Here is a 16,874-nt window from a genome sequence, read left to right as displayed (position 1 = left end):
CGTGGTTTTGCTTAGATATTAAAATTGCATTGCATTCTTGGTGGGCACGGTGCACATAGACAGAAAGTAGACAGGATAGGAAGAGTTAGTTGGCATTCTAAAATTTATTGCCGATGACACACAACATAGACACATCAAGGCTACTCATGGTTTATGTATGTACGTTGTTAGTATGTGCGCATATGCATGCCTGTGTGTGCATACGTGTGGAGGCCAACTTCAGGTAGCATTCCTCAGGACACCATCCATGTCATTTTTTGAGGCAGTATCTCTCTGTGGCGTGGAAAGTTGCTGATCAGTCTAGGCTGGCTAGCCTTCAAACCATCCCAATGTTGGGGTTATAAGGGCACCATCCCTCTTGGGTCTAAAATCATTTTTCAAGCATAGGTTCTGGAGATGGAACGCAGAGCCTTGTGCTTGCTAGGTAAATAGTTTACAAACTGACCTCTCTCTCCCTCCAGCCCAATTAACCAAGATTGGTAGGAAATAAGAATGATTAATTCACTACAACTTCATAAGAACGAAGACCAAGTCATACCATCACATCCAAGATAATCTGTGCATGACATGTTATTCATTTTAAAGGTTATTTTGCTTTTGAGACAGGTCTTAGTACACATCTCCAAGTGCCCTTAAACTCTCAGCTATCCTCCTGCCTCAGCCTTCTGAATGCTGGGATGACAGGCATGTGTTCCCACGCTCCACTAACATCTCCTAAAAGTAAATCTGCTTATTTACCACTCCTGTGACATTTAACAATGAACACTGTCAGTTTAGTGAATCCCCAAAATGTACCCCTCTGTGGAAAGTCATGGGGAAAGAGAAGGGCTGGTATCTGGACATACTAATATTTCTAAATAATGCCATCTTTCATTGTGATATTTGTTTCTGTTTATTAAAACACACCTGCTATCCTTTATCAATTGAGCTTGTGTGTGTGTGTGTGTGCTCACATGTGTATGCACATGTGTTTATATATATGTAGAAGCCAAAGACGAGCCTCCAGTGTTGTTCCTCAGGAGCTGTACAGCTTGATTTTTGAGGCAAGGTTTCTCATTGGTGCCTGGGGCTTGCTGATTAGGCCAACCTGGTTGGCAATGAGCCCTCAGGATCTGCCCTTCCCTGCTACCCCAGCTTGTGTGCTACCGTGCTCAGCATTTTGCGGGTGATGGAGAACAGACTCAGGGTCTCACGATTGTCTACCAAGCGCATTACCAGCCGAGCTAGCTCTCTGGACCCTCAGCTTGTTTCTAACATAACAGGCGGCCCTGGGAGCTTCAAATAGGATTGTTTCTGAAGGTTGAGGCTCCTGAGTGTTAGAGCATAATTCTGCACCAGCTAACCATGAGGGCCTTTCGCTCCTGACTCGCTCCATCCTCCCCTGTGGGCCCTCCTGCTGAGTGATTGGTGAGATTGCCTGCCTTGAGCCTTGATAGGCCATGATGACTGACTGCTGAAAGCTAGGGAAGTGTGGCTGTGTAAATGTGTCACCGATCTTTGGGTCAGTCTTGTTAGGTGGGTGAACACTTCGGAATCTCTGGCCTCTGGTTGGGCATGGGTGCGTGGTGACTCAATCAATGCTGTCTCCTGGACTGCCCAGCAGTCATCTGCTCCTCAGAGCTTTGCCTGCTGCCCCTGCCCCCTGCGGTATCTGTCCCTATGGCTCAGCTCTGCCACAGCCGTGCTGACACACCTAGATACCTTCTCCTTGTCGGCTGGACAGAGAGCAAGGGGCTGTGTGTGTGGCTCTGGAGTAGAGGCCAGTTTCTCTGCAGGACAACTTTGCAGCCAAATATTGGCATTCAGTAGAGCTTGCCCCACCTTGTTTGTGAACAGATACTATCTTGGGGCACCATTTTGCTGCCCTTTCAGGAAGCCATAGGCTTTGTTTAGCCCTCAACTGTTGTCCTATTTAAATCTACTCTGTACAAGGGAGGGGAAACCAGTGTCTGAGTGGCTAGATGAGAACAGGGCTGGCCATGCGTGCTTGTTTTGTTTTATTATAGTATTTTATTTTGAGACAGGATCTCTTGGCCAGTCTGTGTAGCCAAAGATGATCTTGAACTTCCCAATGCTGGGATTCTTGCCATGTGCTGTCTTATACAGTTTCTATGGTCCTGGAGCTGGAACTTGGGGTTTCCTGAATGCTACATGAGTCCTTAGGACCATGGATGTGCTCTCATTTATATAATTGAACCCAGCTCGATGCTAACCTTCTTGGCCCATGTCAGTGTCTCATTTTATAGCTAATGAACCTGAGAATCAAACCAGCAAGCAGCTACCTCCCTTAAAAGAACTCGTGTATTTATTCTGAATATTTGAATTCTCCATCCTGAGGAACAGGATGAGGGATATAGCAAGAAGAAAATCAAGAGAGAAAAGAGAAAGGGGAAGGAGAGAAGCAAATAAGGGAGGGGAGAGGAGGAAGGGAGAATCTTGAAAGACAATGACAGCATCTCAGTATGTAGTTCCAGGTAGCCTGAGCCATTGGAAGGCTGTGGTCTTATAAATATGCCACCGTGGCCCCAAGTTCCTCTAAATTGTGATGACCACCAGGGCATGCATTAACGGGTCTTCCTAGCTCAACTGTTTCTGTGTAATCCTAGGCTCCTCAATTCTACTTCCAGCACAGCTCAGGACTTAGCAGCTTCTGTTTGCCATCCCTGGCCAGAGATGTGCACCTCCCCACTTAATCAAATAACACCCATATGGTAGCCTCCCTACTGGTAGCATGTGGGGACATGCTTCCCCTTGTGTTGAACAGTTCTGTGCAGCTTGTTGGGGACTTACAGTGTTCTCCAAGGTAGCAGACATTCTTTAAGCATGTAAGATGTTTTCCTGGATGGGCATTGCTGCCACAATGATGCCTGTTAAAAGGGGGTGATCTGCACATACTTGGCAAGTCTTAGGAGAGCATGATGTTTAAGTATGTCTTTCTCCTTGGACACACACATAGCTGACAATCTTTTTTGCAAAGCCTAAGAGAATTCCTTCCACTTGCAGGTGCTTGTAGGCTTCAGTTTGCTCCCCTTGACTCTAGCAGAGAAGAACACAAGCTCCATGCCTGTCAGGCTTGACTGACAAGACTGTAGGCTTGTAGGCAAGACTGGAATAGGAGGTAGGATGTCATAGAGCAACGGATTTGCCACCCAGCCCCTTCCGATGAGTGAAAGCAGCCAGCCATTCAGGGTGAGGGCAGTCTGATGTCACTGAGACTTGACTGGGTGGCCCAGCTTGTTCAGACAGCTCCCTTGCAAGAGCTTTTGGGTGAGCCAGGCGAGCCTGTGGAAAGCCTAGCCCTTACTGAAGAATGCTTAGACCCATATTGCCTCTACAAAGCGATCTCTTGTTACAAAGGTTGCTGGTGGATTTGATGCATTCTCCAAATGGTGCTTTGGGTAGGAAATGGGTTCCGTCCTCATTTACCTTGAGATTAGATGAGGAGGGAGGAGGACTCATTAAGCACACCAATAAGCTCCCAAAATTCTCCCCAAAAGACAGTCTAGTCACTGTATAAAAAGTCAAACGTGCTTTAACATCACATTAGACATCAAAGGCACTTGTCAATAGATGTTTGTACTCGCAGAAAGTAGGTTTATTTAAATAGGATCTTCACATGCCACTGTCACAGGGCTCCTTTTCAGTATGGTGATTTTAATGTTGCTGACCATGAAAGCTAGCTCGTCACCTAAAGTCACAGACCCTCCTTCCTCAACATGGCTGTGTCACGAGTACCAGACACTAGATCTCAGGTAAGGTGGCTTTCATTTCTTCTTCTTCTTCTTCTTCTTCTTCTTCTTCTTCTTCTTCTTCTTCTTCTTCTTCTTCTTCTTCTTCTTCTTCTTCTTCTTCTCCTTCTCCTTCTCCTCCTCCTCCTCCTCCTCCTCCTTCTTCTTCTCCTCTTCTTCCTCCTCTCCCTCGTCCTCCTCCTCTTCCTCCTCCTCCTTTTTCTTTTGCTTTCATTTCTTTTAAGACAGGGTATCATGTATCCCAGGCTGGCCTCTAACTCACTATATAGTCATGGATGATCTTGATTTTCTTATCCCCCTGCCTACACCTCCCAGGTGCTGGGAAACTAGGCAGGTGCATCCCTGTGGCTGGTTTGAGTGGTGCTGGGGATTAAACCCATAGCTTTGTATAAGCTAGGCGAGCACTCTGCCAAATGAATTACATCCTCTGCCCCAGAGTGGCTTTAAAAAAAATCACAGTTTTAATAAAAACAAACAAACAAACAAAAAACGAAAAAAACAAGGCAATTAAGGCATTCCCTCGCCAGGAAGGAAGGGCTCACCAGATAATGCCTGCTTGGCCACCAGCTCACTAGCCTATGAAGTGTAAACAGAATAAAGGCTTGTGGTCCAGAAAAATGGCTCAGAAGGTGAGGATGTCTTTTGCCAAGCCTGGCTATCAAAGTTCGGTTCCAGAAACCCATGTGGTCGAAGGAGAGAATCACCTGCTGCAAACTCTCCTCTGAACTCTGCTTATAGGCACACAAGCTAAAGCAATTAATTAATTAATTAGTTAATTCATTAATTTTAAGCAACAACAAAAATAAGGCTTTTTCTTAACATGATACAGCATGAGAGCCCACATAGAAGCAACGTCATTGGTAACTGGTGGGGAATTCCAAGCAGGCAACGTAAAAGCATTTGATAATGTAACTTGCTTTCCTTATTTTCTCTCAACACTCAGTTTTCCAGAAACATCTGTTCCTGCAAAACTCTTAACTACCCATTTCTCCCCTTGCCATATACCCTTCAGGCATTTCCCTGCCAGATTGGAGCACCCAGTCAAAAGAGACCAGGGTAGAGAAAGGGACTCAAACTCCAGGGAAGACCATTTACCATACGGCAGTGTAGACGGAGAGCAGGAAGGAACATACTACGTTCAGTGATGGCAAAGATACTGGTCAGTGCTGACCATGCTTCCTGGGCGGAGCCCTGATGGGAGTCAAACACTTCTGTTAAGAGAGGTTTGGTGACTCGTGACCATCATTCCATCTTGTCTCTCTAAGCTTTTTAACCACCACTTCCACACTCAGACCCAGCCAGGTCCACGACATACCTGGGGGATCCTGTAAGTAGCCTATCTGGGATCACTCTTTAAAGCTGCATCAAAGGAGCCTTACGTTCTGACCTTGGTCTTGTGCAGAGGGAAGATTTCCTCACGAAGTCTGTGCCCAGCAAAATGTAATTAAAGGGTCTTTAATTTTTGCTTTTCTAAAATAAAGGCTGAAGTGTTTTTCTCATCTAGTTTGGCTCACTGTTCGGCCTCTCTCTAACAATGGGAACATAAAGACTGCTTCAAGTTTTCATTGTTCTGGTATATTTACATTTTATTTAGTTTCCCATTCCCAGTGGGCAGTGTTGATCCTAGAACTTCATTCATCTTAGCAATTTTTTGATTATTCATTTCATTTGTTTATTTTTGGGATGTTGTTTGGGGGCATTAAAGTACCATCCCATATACCCTAGGTTGAGCTGGAACTTGAGACATAACTTAAGATGTCATTAAAGTTCTGATCTCCCTGCCTCTGCCTTGTGTGTGCTGAGGTTCCACGGCCACAGCACCCTTCTGGGCTTATTTGAATATTCGTTGGCACCACCTTAGGAATTGAATGGCTGAGAAATAAAGCTACATGGTACCTTCAAAGTTTTCCCTCTCACTTCAGACCAAGTCATTAGTTAATGTCACTTTCCAAAGTGGGAAAATAAACCTACCCAGCAAGTCACTCCTTCATTGCTGGTGAATGAAATGTAAACTCACTAATGTGACAGGGGAAAAAGGGAGAGTTTGTATTTAAAACTTCCCCTCTGCAAAACAAATACACGAGCTTCAGATGGCACCTGTCTTCTTGATTCTAAAATGACTGGTCAGTTTGGAAACATATGGGACTTACTGCCGGCAGGAATGTAGATTGATAGATTCATTTTGGAAACCAGTCTGATGTTATTGTGCAAAAGTGTATATTCATATATTCCTGGGCTGAACCCCAGGAAATGTGTGCTTATGCATATTGCCTCTAATAGACACAGCATGTTTCTAGCAAGGGAAAAAAATGGAAGCTGGAAAAACATGGAAGTCCGTCAATAGAATGGAAATATATATATATATATATATATATATATATATATATATATACATATATATATACACACACATATATATTTTCACACTGCAAAACTGTTAAAAGAAAAACTGACATGAGTTAAATTTAACAAAGTTTACTTAAGCAAGAAAAAAAGGTTCTAGAACTGGGCAGCATTCCAGAACAAAGAGGGTTTGGAAGGCTCCACCCCACCACACTTACAGGTTATATTTATAGCCTAAGAAAAGGAAGTGACATGCAGACAGGACATGATTGGCCGCAGTTGTCATTGGACTTCGGCAGACATGGTCTGATCAGTTGGCAGCCTATGATTGGCTAAAACCTCGACACTTGTGATTGGCTGAGACTTAGTTGCTTGGTTCTATTCCTATACTCTATGCTGAGATGATATTATAACTTGTTTATACACCAAGTTAGGACATAGTTGTACCATGTGCAAAGGCTGTGTTGGGCCAGATTTTACCACCCGGGTACAAAGCCAAGTTTAAGCCAAACTGATTCAGTTTAGCAACACAGTGGAATTTTATATCGTGGAAACAACTCAAGTCACCTAAAACAAACTTGGTCAGTCTTAGCAAAAAAAAAAAAAAAAAAAAAAAAAAAACCAACACTGTGGGGCTCTAGTTCCCAGAGACTGTATGCAGCATGACAGAATTACTTAATGTGTTTTGTAATCCAAAAGTGTCCCTCAGTTGGTGGAGTTCTTGCCTGGCAGGCATGAAGCCCTGGGTTCATCAGATAATCCAGATGTTCTGGGGTGCTCCCGTCCTCTCAGCACTCAGGATGTAGAGGCAGGAGCATGACAATGGCAAGGATGGGGATGTTCCTGATGTAAGCTAGGAGTCAGTCTGAGCTATATGAGAACCTTCTTTAATTAAAAAAAAAAACCTTTAAAACCACATATTTTAGGAAACAATGAATAAAGAGCAAAGGGAAAAAGTTTATTTGGGAGAGAAACAATAAGCTACTTTAGGGAAGAAGCAATACATGGGATATTCCCACCATCAGGGTGGTCAGGAACCTGGCAGTCTTGGGTGCTGGGCTTCAAAAGTGATACGTGCTTCAAATTTTGTGCACTGCAAATATTTTTAAAGCTATAGAGTAGGTCAGAGTTCTCCCTTTTTGCTCCCACTTTCTGCCCATTACATAAGACAATCCCTTTCCTTTTGCATGTGTTTATGTGCATACATGTATGTGCATGTGTACATGTTTGGGTACATGTGTGTGCATGTGTCTGTGGAGGACAGAGATTAACCCCCAGGGTTGTTCTCCAGAAGTTATCAACCTTGTTTTTTGAGAAAGTCACCATTAGTGCAGTACTAGCCAAAGAGGGCAGGCTGCTTGGCTACCAAGCCCCAAGGAGCTGCTCACCTCTGCCTCTCCAGTACTGGGATTATAATCATGCACCATACATGGCTTCTTTAAAAATGTGGTTTCTGAGGGTGTAGCTTAAGTCCTCCTGCAATTGCACGGCAACCGAGCTTGCCCTCTTCGTCTCTGTTCAGAGTGTCTGGAGATCACACTAAAGTGGTAGGAGGCTGTGACTCCTCGGTGATGTCACCAGGTTCATTGCTGGGAAGAGGCTGACATCAGGAGCTCAGTGGAGAGGGTTGCACAGAACAGCAGCATTGCCTTCATTCCGGCTGAAAAGCCTAGAAAATCTTGCAACGTGGATGAAAGAAAATCCCCCAGAGCAGGTTCTGTGACCTCTCAGAAGATCTGTATTTATTGTCCCAACAGTGACTAAGGCATCTGCGGTGGGTAATTTGCCAAAGACATGATTATGAAAAGCTTTTTCCTTGGCAGGCCACTGTTCTTTTTTTGAGCAACATGTGGCCTTTGGAGCCAGTGAGGCAGGAGGTGGCCTCGGCGCAGTGATGTCACAGGTACCCGGGCAATAGTCACAGCCTTCACACTTCAGTCTTGGGAAGTTCAAAGTGGGTATGTGAGAAGCCAGGGCGTGTAGGAAGGAAAGTTACAATAAACAGGAGACGGAGCAGAGCGGGGGATGCTGCCTGCCCGAAATGTGGACCAGAGTCTGAAGGGAGGGCCAGCTTGGATTGGCTTCCCACACTTACCCTGCATGCCAGCTCACAGGGTATGCAGTGCCCTCTTCTGGCTTCTGCAGGCACCAGGCACACACACACTGCATATACATACATGCGGACAAAACACTCAGACACAAAATAAAAATCAATAAATCTTTAAAGGAAAAGAAAGAATTTTGATCAGAAAGCTTCGATTCAGCCTGGTCCTGATGGCTCCTGAGAACAGTCTTGGATTTCCATGAAACATCAGAGTCAAGACCTATTTGTTTATCTAATCCTTTTTTTATTAAAAAAAAAACCTGTTTTATCTTAAAAATTATAGTGGTGTGTGTGTGTGTATGTGTGTGTGTTTGGGTTATTTATCTTTTTGGTGATTTCAGATTGTGTTAATTAGGGTCATGAAACTGCATAACCACCAGTCTTGTCTTTCTGTTCGCAGGTTCAGGCCTCTTACACTGAATTTCTCTACTGCCACTCTTTCTACTCAAGCCAACTCTTCCAGGAAAGACCTGCTGGGAAGGGAGCGGCCGCCTGTGGCTTTGCACTGTGATGAAAGCAAACGGTACAGGTGAGTGAGGCTAAAGCCTGTGGCCTTGAAGTCCCAAGATGCAAGTTGAATGTGCATCAGCAGCTCTTCATGAAGATCCATATGTGCACACACACACACACAAGTGCACGCCAACACAGGCATACACACATGGACTTGTACACACACAGGAATAATATATCTACATATCTATGAATTATTCTTCTACTTATTTTTTTTGGAGTCCTTTCTATGAAAGCAAATTGTTGCTTTTATGCACATATATGTAAAAGTATGGTGCCTAGGCATGTGTGTAGGCATGCTCACGTATAAGTGCAGTGTACATGTTTGTGTGCATGCAGGGCTCAGGACTTGACGTTGGACGTCTCCTGCAATCACTCTCCACCGTATATATTCACGCAGTGTCTCTCAACTGAATCCAGAGCTAATATGACTAGCGCAGCCGGCCAGCCTGCTCAAGGGAACCTATGTCTCTCGCTTTAGTTGGAATCATAAGTGGGTTACCATGTCTGGGCTTGGGGATCTGAACTCTGATTCTTTATCCTTGCACAAAAAGTGCTTTAGCTACTGAGCCATCTGCTCTGTTAAGCCCCTTTTGTTTTTCTTTCCTTTTTTTTGGAGAAAAAAAATAAATTTTACATATTTTGAGGTGACTCATAAGATGTGTGGCAAGACAATGATGAGTGGGGGCCAACTCTGGTGGTGACATTCAGCTGCAAAGACAACTGTCAGAGAGTAGTACAGTATAATATATGTCATTCGATATTTGTTCCTCTTGACAGTCAACATCATTCAATGGCAATATCGTTTTTACAATGTAACTTTCCCTGGTTATATAATTTTCCAGCAGGCAGAAGCATTGATATTTCATTGACTTGATTCTCTTCAGCTGGAATTGAATTGTTTATATATTTTTTAACTTTCATGCGATCAGAAAGCTCTTGTAATATAGCGGTTACATTACAATGTAGTTCACTGTTAATGGCTTCCCCTGGGTAATTGCCTATTGGTAAACTACTGAATGGAAGAGCTTTCAGGTTTGAAGAGTTTCAATACATGTTTCTAAATTGCTTCCCAGTCACACAGTAATAGGCTTACTTCCAGAAGAGACATACAAGTGAATCTCTGCCCTCAAAATCCCGGATGCCAAGAGCTCTGGAAGCAGAAAGGGTGCTTGCCAATTGACGATGAAAAATGACCAGTGTGTGTCCATGTGCGGTGTGTGAGGGGACACGTGTGCATGCAGAGGAGGGGCCGAATTCACTTGCAGATCATGTTGCCTTCTAGAACTCGCATTCTGCAGACAGAAGCACACTTAAAACTTGTCAGCTTTGGACATTTGAGAAATAATACTAAGTTAAGGAGGACTGTAAGAGCCCCGGGGAACTGTGAGATCTTTCTTCCCAGCCAAGTATTTTTAGACAATTGTGAAATCAAGGAATAGCCAGCATTTTCCAGAGAAAAGTGAAGTTTTTCAATGCTTATAAACTATGCAGAGATTCATAAACAGCCTTCAGGCCAAGCAATCTGAAGATGGACTTCTCATTACTAGGAATGTGTATGCGTCTATGACTATCTAGCATGCATGTATCAGGAAGTTGGTTGCCTTATAGGACACAGAGGCTTCTGACCCCGAGGTCTGCTACTGGGGTTTGGAGGACAGCCTTGCTCTTTTCTCAGGGATGCTGTTTAAGTTTGCATTTGTAAAATGTAGAGAACATTGTGCCCATTGTGTGAGGTGATGCTCATGTGGCTGTGTGTATGTGACAAGCTTACTCTCTTTAAAGTCTCGTGTTGAGGGAGGGTGCGTTGATACTAGAAATGGATGGACTGCGGGTCAAGTCTGCTGGCGCACCCCATGACTCCAGCATGCGGTGGTAAGAGGATCAGGAATTCAAGGTCAGGTTGCATCACATGAGACCATATCTCAAGAAAGCAGAAACAACAACAGCCCCCCTCCCCCACAGAAAAAGGGGGGCTGTAGAGGTTGTGTCAGCAGTTAAGAGTGCTTGTCCCACCATCATGGGGACCAGTGTTCAGATCTCAAAATTTATATAATAAACCAAGCGTTCTAGAAAATGCCTATACTATCAGTTCTGAGGAGTTGAGACAGGATTCCAGCCTAGTCAAGATGCAAAGCCCAGCTTCAGGGAGAGATCCTGCCTGAAAGGAACAGATGGAGAGTGACAGAAGACACTTACACCCCCTGCTGGCGACTGTGGGTACATACCCACATTTACCTGCACACACACACACGGGTACTTACACAGAAACACATACTAACAAACAAATAAGTCCTTTAACAGAGAAGATGATCGTGATAGGTGATAGAAGTAAACAAACATAACATATGGTGCTGACCACCGTGGAACACTGCCTTATGAAATTGTTTTTCCATTCTTCCTCTTCTTCCTCTGGTTCATCCTTTGGTATCTGAAGGAATTCCATGAGTTTATTAGCATGTACCAAATCACTACTGTCCAGGAGAGACTCCACTGAATATCTTCGAGGAAAAGACCCATCTTCCCCAGGGGTTAAAATCAGTACCCCACCCCCTGTCTAGGACACCCATGTGTCAGTCCTGTTAGGTTGCCTTGGGCTAGTCTTGTGTAACAGATTCTCATTCCTTCCCAGGCTGCCTCGCCATGGTATAGAGAGCATCTCAGTCTAAGAAGGCTTCGGGCCTTTTGTGAGCCACAGGCAAAGTCCCTTACCTTCTGGAGCCACGGGTGAACTGATCCATTTGGCTTTTGTCCTTCTTATCTCACTAATCAAGCCTCATCTCATGAACTCAATGAGTGAAATGGTGGGGGGAGAGTATTCTCCCCCTTCGTTCTTGTCAATATGTGCTCCGGCCTACAGATGCAAAAGGAAAAGCTAGATAAGGTGGAAAGCTGAGCACTGGCTGCCTCAGCGGACCTGAGTTCAATTCCCAGCACCCTCATGGTGGCTCACCATAGAATATAACCCAGTCCCAGGAGATCTGTCACCCTCTTCTGACCTCCTCAGACACTGCACATACTTGGTAAACAGAGATACACATCTGGGCAAAACATCTATACACATAACGTGAAAATATATAAAACCTAAAGGAAAAAAAAAGGAAAGCTGGGTTCTGAGCCATTCTACCCTTTAGCCACATATTAAGACTGAAAAGTGGGAGGAAAGAGGGCCCAAAGTGATTTTTCAACAAATGAGACAAAGACAGAGCCACTTGGATGGCTTCAGCCACTGCCTTCCACTGGGTCTTCTAGAGCTGGTTTGTGTGTGTTGGTATTGTAGTCACCAGGGCCTTAATTTCCAGTCTCATTCTGTTAGCTTCGCACTTAGCAGAAAGGAACATCTGAATTCCTAATTAAGGCATTTTCCTTTTGCTGAAGACTGCCTCTTTAATGTCATGAGTGAATCTCTCATAGGTAATGGTGAAGATGCATAAGGAAACAAAACATGTATTTTAGGCAAATGTGTATATTGGTTAAAAGGAATTAAAGCCTTGTTCATGGGAGTAAGGACCAAAAAATAATATGTGTTGACAAATACACATTCTATAAAATGTTTGCTGCATTCTGCCAGACTCCGATGAGGCACCTCAGGTGTATAGGTAGAAAGGCTGTGTGTAGCTGATGCACAGATTGCAATGACACCACCACATGGAACGCATGTGTTTGGATAGCACTTAGTCTCCTCAATGACACAATCAATGGAGGCTGAAAGAGGGAGGAAGAAGGAGCCATTAGCTGTGACTCCTGGGCTGCTGTGCAGAAATGCAGGCATTGTAGTTGCCAGGATAAGTACCTCCAGAGAGGCAGGGGAGCGGGGAATGTTATTTTAATCATTCTAATGGGATGGTAACTCGGAGCTGACATCCTGCCACTGTTCTCTGGTCCTTAGGTATAGTTATGCAAACCATTTTCTCCCCATAGCCCTGTGGAAGAATATCTTTACAATCATCAGAGTGTGGCTGAAAAGTTAATTCTCAGAGTTTCCCATGGAACTGAGGGTACCCTAGGGTGTGGCCAGTCCAGAATGAAGCCATGGCTTTTGGATTGTGACAAACAAAGACTGTGCCTTCCTACTGGAGGTCATCCTCTCTCGACCACTCACCACACATTCATTTATTTGACAAATGATTTGTGCATACGGTGTTAGGCATTGTAGACGTAGAAGGGACCAAGGGCTGGCTCTCATGGAGCTTTCAAAACTAAGGTTGGTACTATCCAAAGCACACCGAGTGGCTGGAGTGAATAGGGACATGAGCTGGTCTGTTGATGGAGGGGCTCTAGAATGAGAAGGTGGAGAAATGGAAGAAAGATCTGTGGGTGAGGAAGGCGTGAAGCAGAAAGGACTGGAGAATAGATGGGACTGGAGATGGAGTGAGTGCCTTTGGCTACAACTCCAGCCTGGAAAACGATGAGGATAGAGACAGGAGCGTACTGCGAGACTTCCCTCCAGGGGACCCGTGTCTGGGTCATAAGTGGTGTGCATTTACCCATCTCTCAATGGAAGTGACTTAAACAGTGCATGTCACTGAGAAACTGGGCAGTGGATCTTCTCATTCCTCTGAGTGTACACACGTTAAAAGCATAGAAGCTGTCTTGGTGCGTGCTAATACCCTGGTCCTGGTGCATGCTAATACCCTGGTCCTTCCTCACCCTCGCAGGAGATTCTTAAAGGCACACATCTACACATGCAAATAGTTCTGAAGGCGATGAATACTGCATCTTTTCTATATATGCACACACATGATAAAAGTTATCTTATACCTCTTGCACAATAATACTGAAAATTTAAGTTATGACAATTTCTTATAATGAGTGTGGGAACTTTGGGGCCCTGATTGAGTAAAATAGGATTCTTCAACATAAGCAACTTCAAAACCATGGATGGCAGTGGATCTGAAAAGCAAGGTGGCTGCTGAGTTCCTAACAAGAGGGTAGCAAATACCACGTGAACACACAAGACAAAGGGATGCTTCATGTCGCAACTAGGAAAGAGGGAGACAGCATGCCATTTCAGGATGCTTTTCAGAATTTGCCAATTATGTGTTTCTAGAATTTTCTTGTTAATTTCTTTCTTTAATAATGAAGAATGAAAGTGATTGCTTCACCAGGATGCATTTATCTTATTCTTTTATGAGCTATAGCTGTGTGTGCATGTGTGTGCGTGTGTGTGCGTGTGTGTGTGCGCGTGTGTACGCGTGTGTGTGCACGTGTGTGTGTGCGTGCGTGTGTGCGTGCGTGTGTGTGCGCGTGTGTGTGCGCGTGCATGCGTGTGTGTGCGCGCGTGTGTGTGCGTGTGTGTGTGTGTGTGTGTGTGTGTGTGCGCGCACACATGTGTTTAGAGGCTAGAGGTTGATGGGCATTATCCTCTTTCATCTCTACCTTAAGTCGCTGTCTTTGAGACATCATTTCCCACTGAACTCCCCGGCCATGGTTCTGTCTGCCTTCACCCCCTCAGCACTGGGACAGCAGATGTACACCACCACACCTGATTCCACCTGAGGACTGGGGATTCAAACTCAGGTCCTTGTGATTCCTCAGTAAATGATGTACTGACTGGACCATTTCTCTAGCCCTAGCTCTTTTCTACTTTGTCTACTACCTTAAAAAGTGGTATTAATCCTATGATTCATTCTACCACATACACAAACACACACATCTATGTATGACTAATTAATGAAGTTTCTAGGTCAAAACGAGTTGTCATATATTGGTAATTTTAGTGATCAATGTCCTCCTTCTCAGTATAGTTTATGGGCTTGGGGTTCTTCTCCCCGACTTGCCTACATCCCCGAAGAACGCTTGTAACAGTCTCTTATATAATTACATCTACTAAGGATTCCTCTCCTTTAGCCTTTAACGGGCATTTAATAGATCCTTCATTTTTGGTTTAAAATTGATTTTCATTGACGGGTACCTTTTCACTACCCTTCAGTCTCAACCTCTGGTCTTTAACGAGGTGCAAGCATCCAGCATAAAACATAATCTGCTATGTTTGGTCTCTCTTCAAGAAGCCCAGTCTAACTGTCGATTTCACTACTGGACCCATGCATCACACGTGTGTATAGGGGGGTATGCATGCACACACACACACACACACACACACACACACACACACAATGCATTCTTGGACACAGGCCCGCTTTCTACTTAGATCTATAATGTACATGTCCATACATTTCTTTGACAAAGGAGACCATTTTTGATGTTTATTAAATATTTAAAATAGAGATCTCCCTCAATGCTATCCCTCATCATAAACATATTCTCCTCCTTTTGACTCCATTCCTTTCAGTCTGGAGGTATTATGGAGTATCCATAATTCATACGTTGTTGGGGAGAAGGCAGCATTTTGAGACACTTAATGATGTTTTTCCTGGCAAAAGGAAAAACACGTACGGTCAGAGACTCAAGAGTACATGGTGTTTTATGTGTCTGCACAGCTTTTTAAGGCTGTTTTTGAGCACATTAGACTTTCTAAAACAATCCCCAGCCTTCTGTATGAAGCATTTTATTCTTTGTAGGTTTTATAAATAATGCATCTTATGGTGTTAGAGACATTCACATAGTTGTGGTAGTATGGACGAAATACAGCAGGGTATTCTGGTACCTGATAGAGGAAACCCATTAAGAAAGGGCTTAATTCCAAAGCTCACCATTGTGTATTTCCATACAGGAATCCTAAAGCTCTAGAGATTTTACCCCAGGCCACCTGTGATGCTGTTGATGTTGAGAAATGGCCTCTTCTGAGTGGAACTAAGCAGTGAAAGCAGAGGCAGAAGCAACATGGCGCCCTTTTCTGGTCCTTTCCGTGTTAATGTTTACTCTTTTTCTTGGATGGCATTGAGTGAAACGAAACCTTTAACTATATTTTCTAAGTCACAGAAAGGGAAAAATTCCAGCTTTGGATGCGCCAGTGGAGATGGAAAGGAACATGCTGATCATTTCAGCACTCTCGTCTGAACTCAGCATCAGCCACCCCTTTCACTGAATCCATGTCCTGTAGGAAGTATTTCTATGTTGAAATTTCTGTAAGATTTGAAAAGAATGTAAAAAGCATCTTGGCACCCTGGGTGGTGGCCTGTCAGCATTTGGGAGGATGAGGCATGAGGATTATTAAGAATTTCGGGTCAGCCTGAACTACATAGAGAACCTTGACGACCCTGGGCTAGACTATGAGAATATCTCAATTAAAAACAATACAAAAGCAAAAATGAAATAAGAAATGAATGTGTGTGTGTGTGTGTGTGTGTGTGTGTGTCTCCATAAAGTATCGTTTGGAATTAGCAAACAGCAAGTCTGTAGCATAAATATGTCATCGCCTGTAGGTTTAGTGAGAAGTACATTGTTGCTACTTATTGTGTATTATTGCTATTTATCTAGGTTTTCAATCAATAGTTTGTTGACTGGGGGTGTGGTTCTTGTGACTTGGCGGTTATAGTGTGGCCCTTTATCTTCTCAGAAATATCCTTTATTGTCTATCACCCCTTCCCTTCTCTTTACACTGAAGGAAACAGGCCACTGCATACTTGGCAGTCTTAAGATTGACAGTCTTAGCTAGCCCGACACTTGGCTAATGCTCCTTAAACACCGGTTGCTAGTACTTTTGCTACGCCCTTTATCTTTTTGTTTCACACTTCTTTTTCCTGGTGGTAATTGGGTTGAGTGTCTAAAACAAGTACGTGTAGCTGAATGAAGTGCAATTGTCCTTGCTGGTATCCCTTGCTTTAGAAGCTGGGGCTAAATTTGGCCTCACTGACAGAGATATGAGATGAAGCCCTGTGTCTGCAGAGGAGCCCAGATTCAAGTGGAATGCCCTTGGACTTGAGAACCAGGAGAGCTTTTAAAAGGTGCTCAGTGGTGCTGTGCCTGTGCGCTTCCATCCGGAACATGAGTGGGTTGCTCTCTGAGGCTTCCTCCACGTCTGAAAAGGGGTTACCCCCGATCTTTGGTGCTCTGCGACTTTGAAGTCGCTGTAGAAAGTATCTATGAAAAGCCACAGTCTTTGTCTATCCAATCCTGGTATATTTTAGTGGTTTGTTTGGTTTGTCTCCTCCTTTGTGCTCAGGTGGAGTTAATGACCTTCCTGCTCCTCCGGGGATGATGGTAAAACACCATCAAAGAACAGGAAGTGGAAAGTCTGTTCAGGCATGGAGGCAAGCCCCTTCCAG

General features: G+C 44.1%; 1 protein-coding gene across 6 annotated transcripts in view; it reads left to right on the top strand.

Moving 5' to 3' along the window:
* Window positions 1-16,874, top strand: part of Atxn1 (ataxin 1) — a 384,367-nt gene that overhangs the window by 147,059 nt on the left and 220,434 nt on the right. For all 6 annotated transcript variants that reach the window (XR_005285701.1, XM_038332640.1, XM_038332637.1 and 3 more), the window contains one exon: window positions 8,597-8,725. The gene's annotated coding sequence lies outside the window, so the exon portion shown is untranslated. The remainder of the gene's footprint in view (window positions 1-8,596; window positions 8,726-16,874) is intronic.

Source organism: Arvicola amphibius, chromosome 6 (genome assembly GCF_903992535.2).
Source record: "Arvicola amphibius chromosome 6, mArvAmp1.2, whole genome shotgun sequence".
In the NCBI taxonomy this organism is placed as follows: domain Eukaryota; kingdom Metazoa; phylum Chordata; class Mammalia; order Rodentia; family Cricetidae; genus Arvicola; species Arvicola amphibius.
The sequence above is the reverse complement of the archived record's forward strand: the minus strand, read 5'-3'. Positions and strand labels throughout refer to the sequence as shown.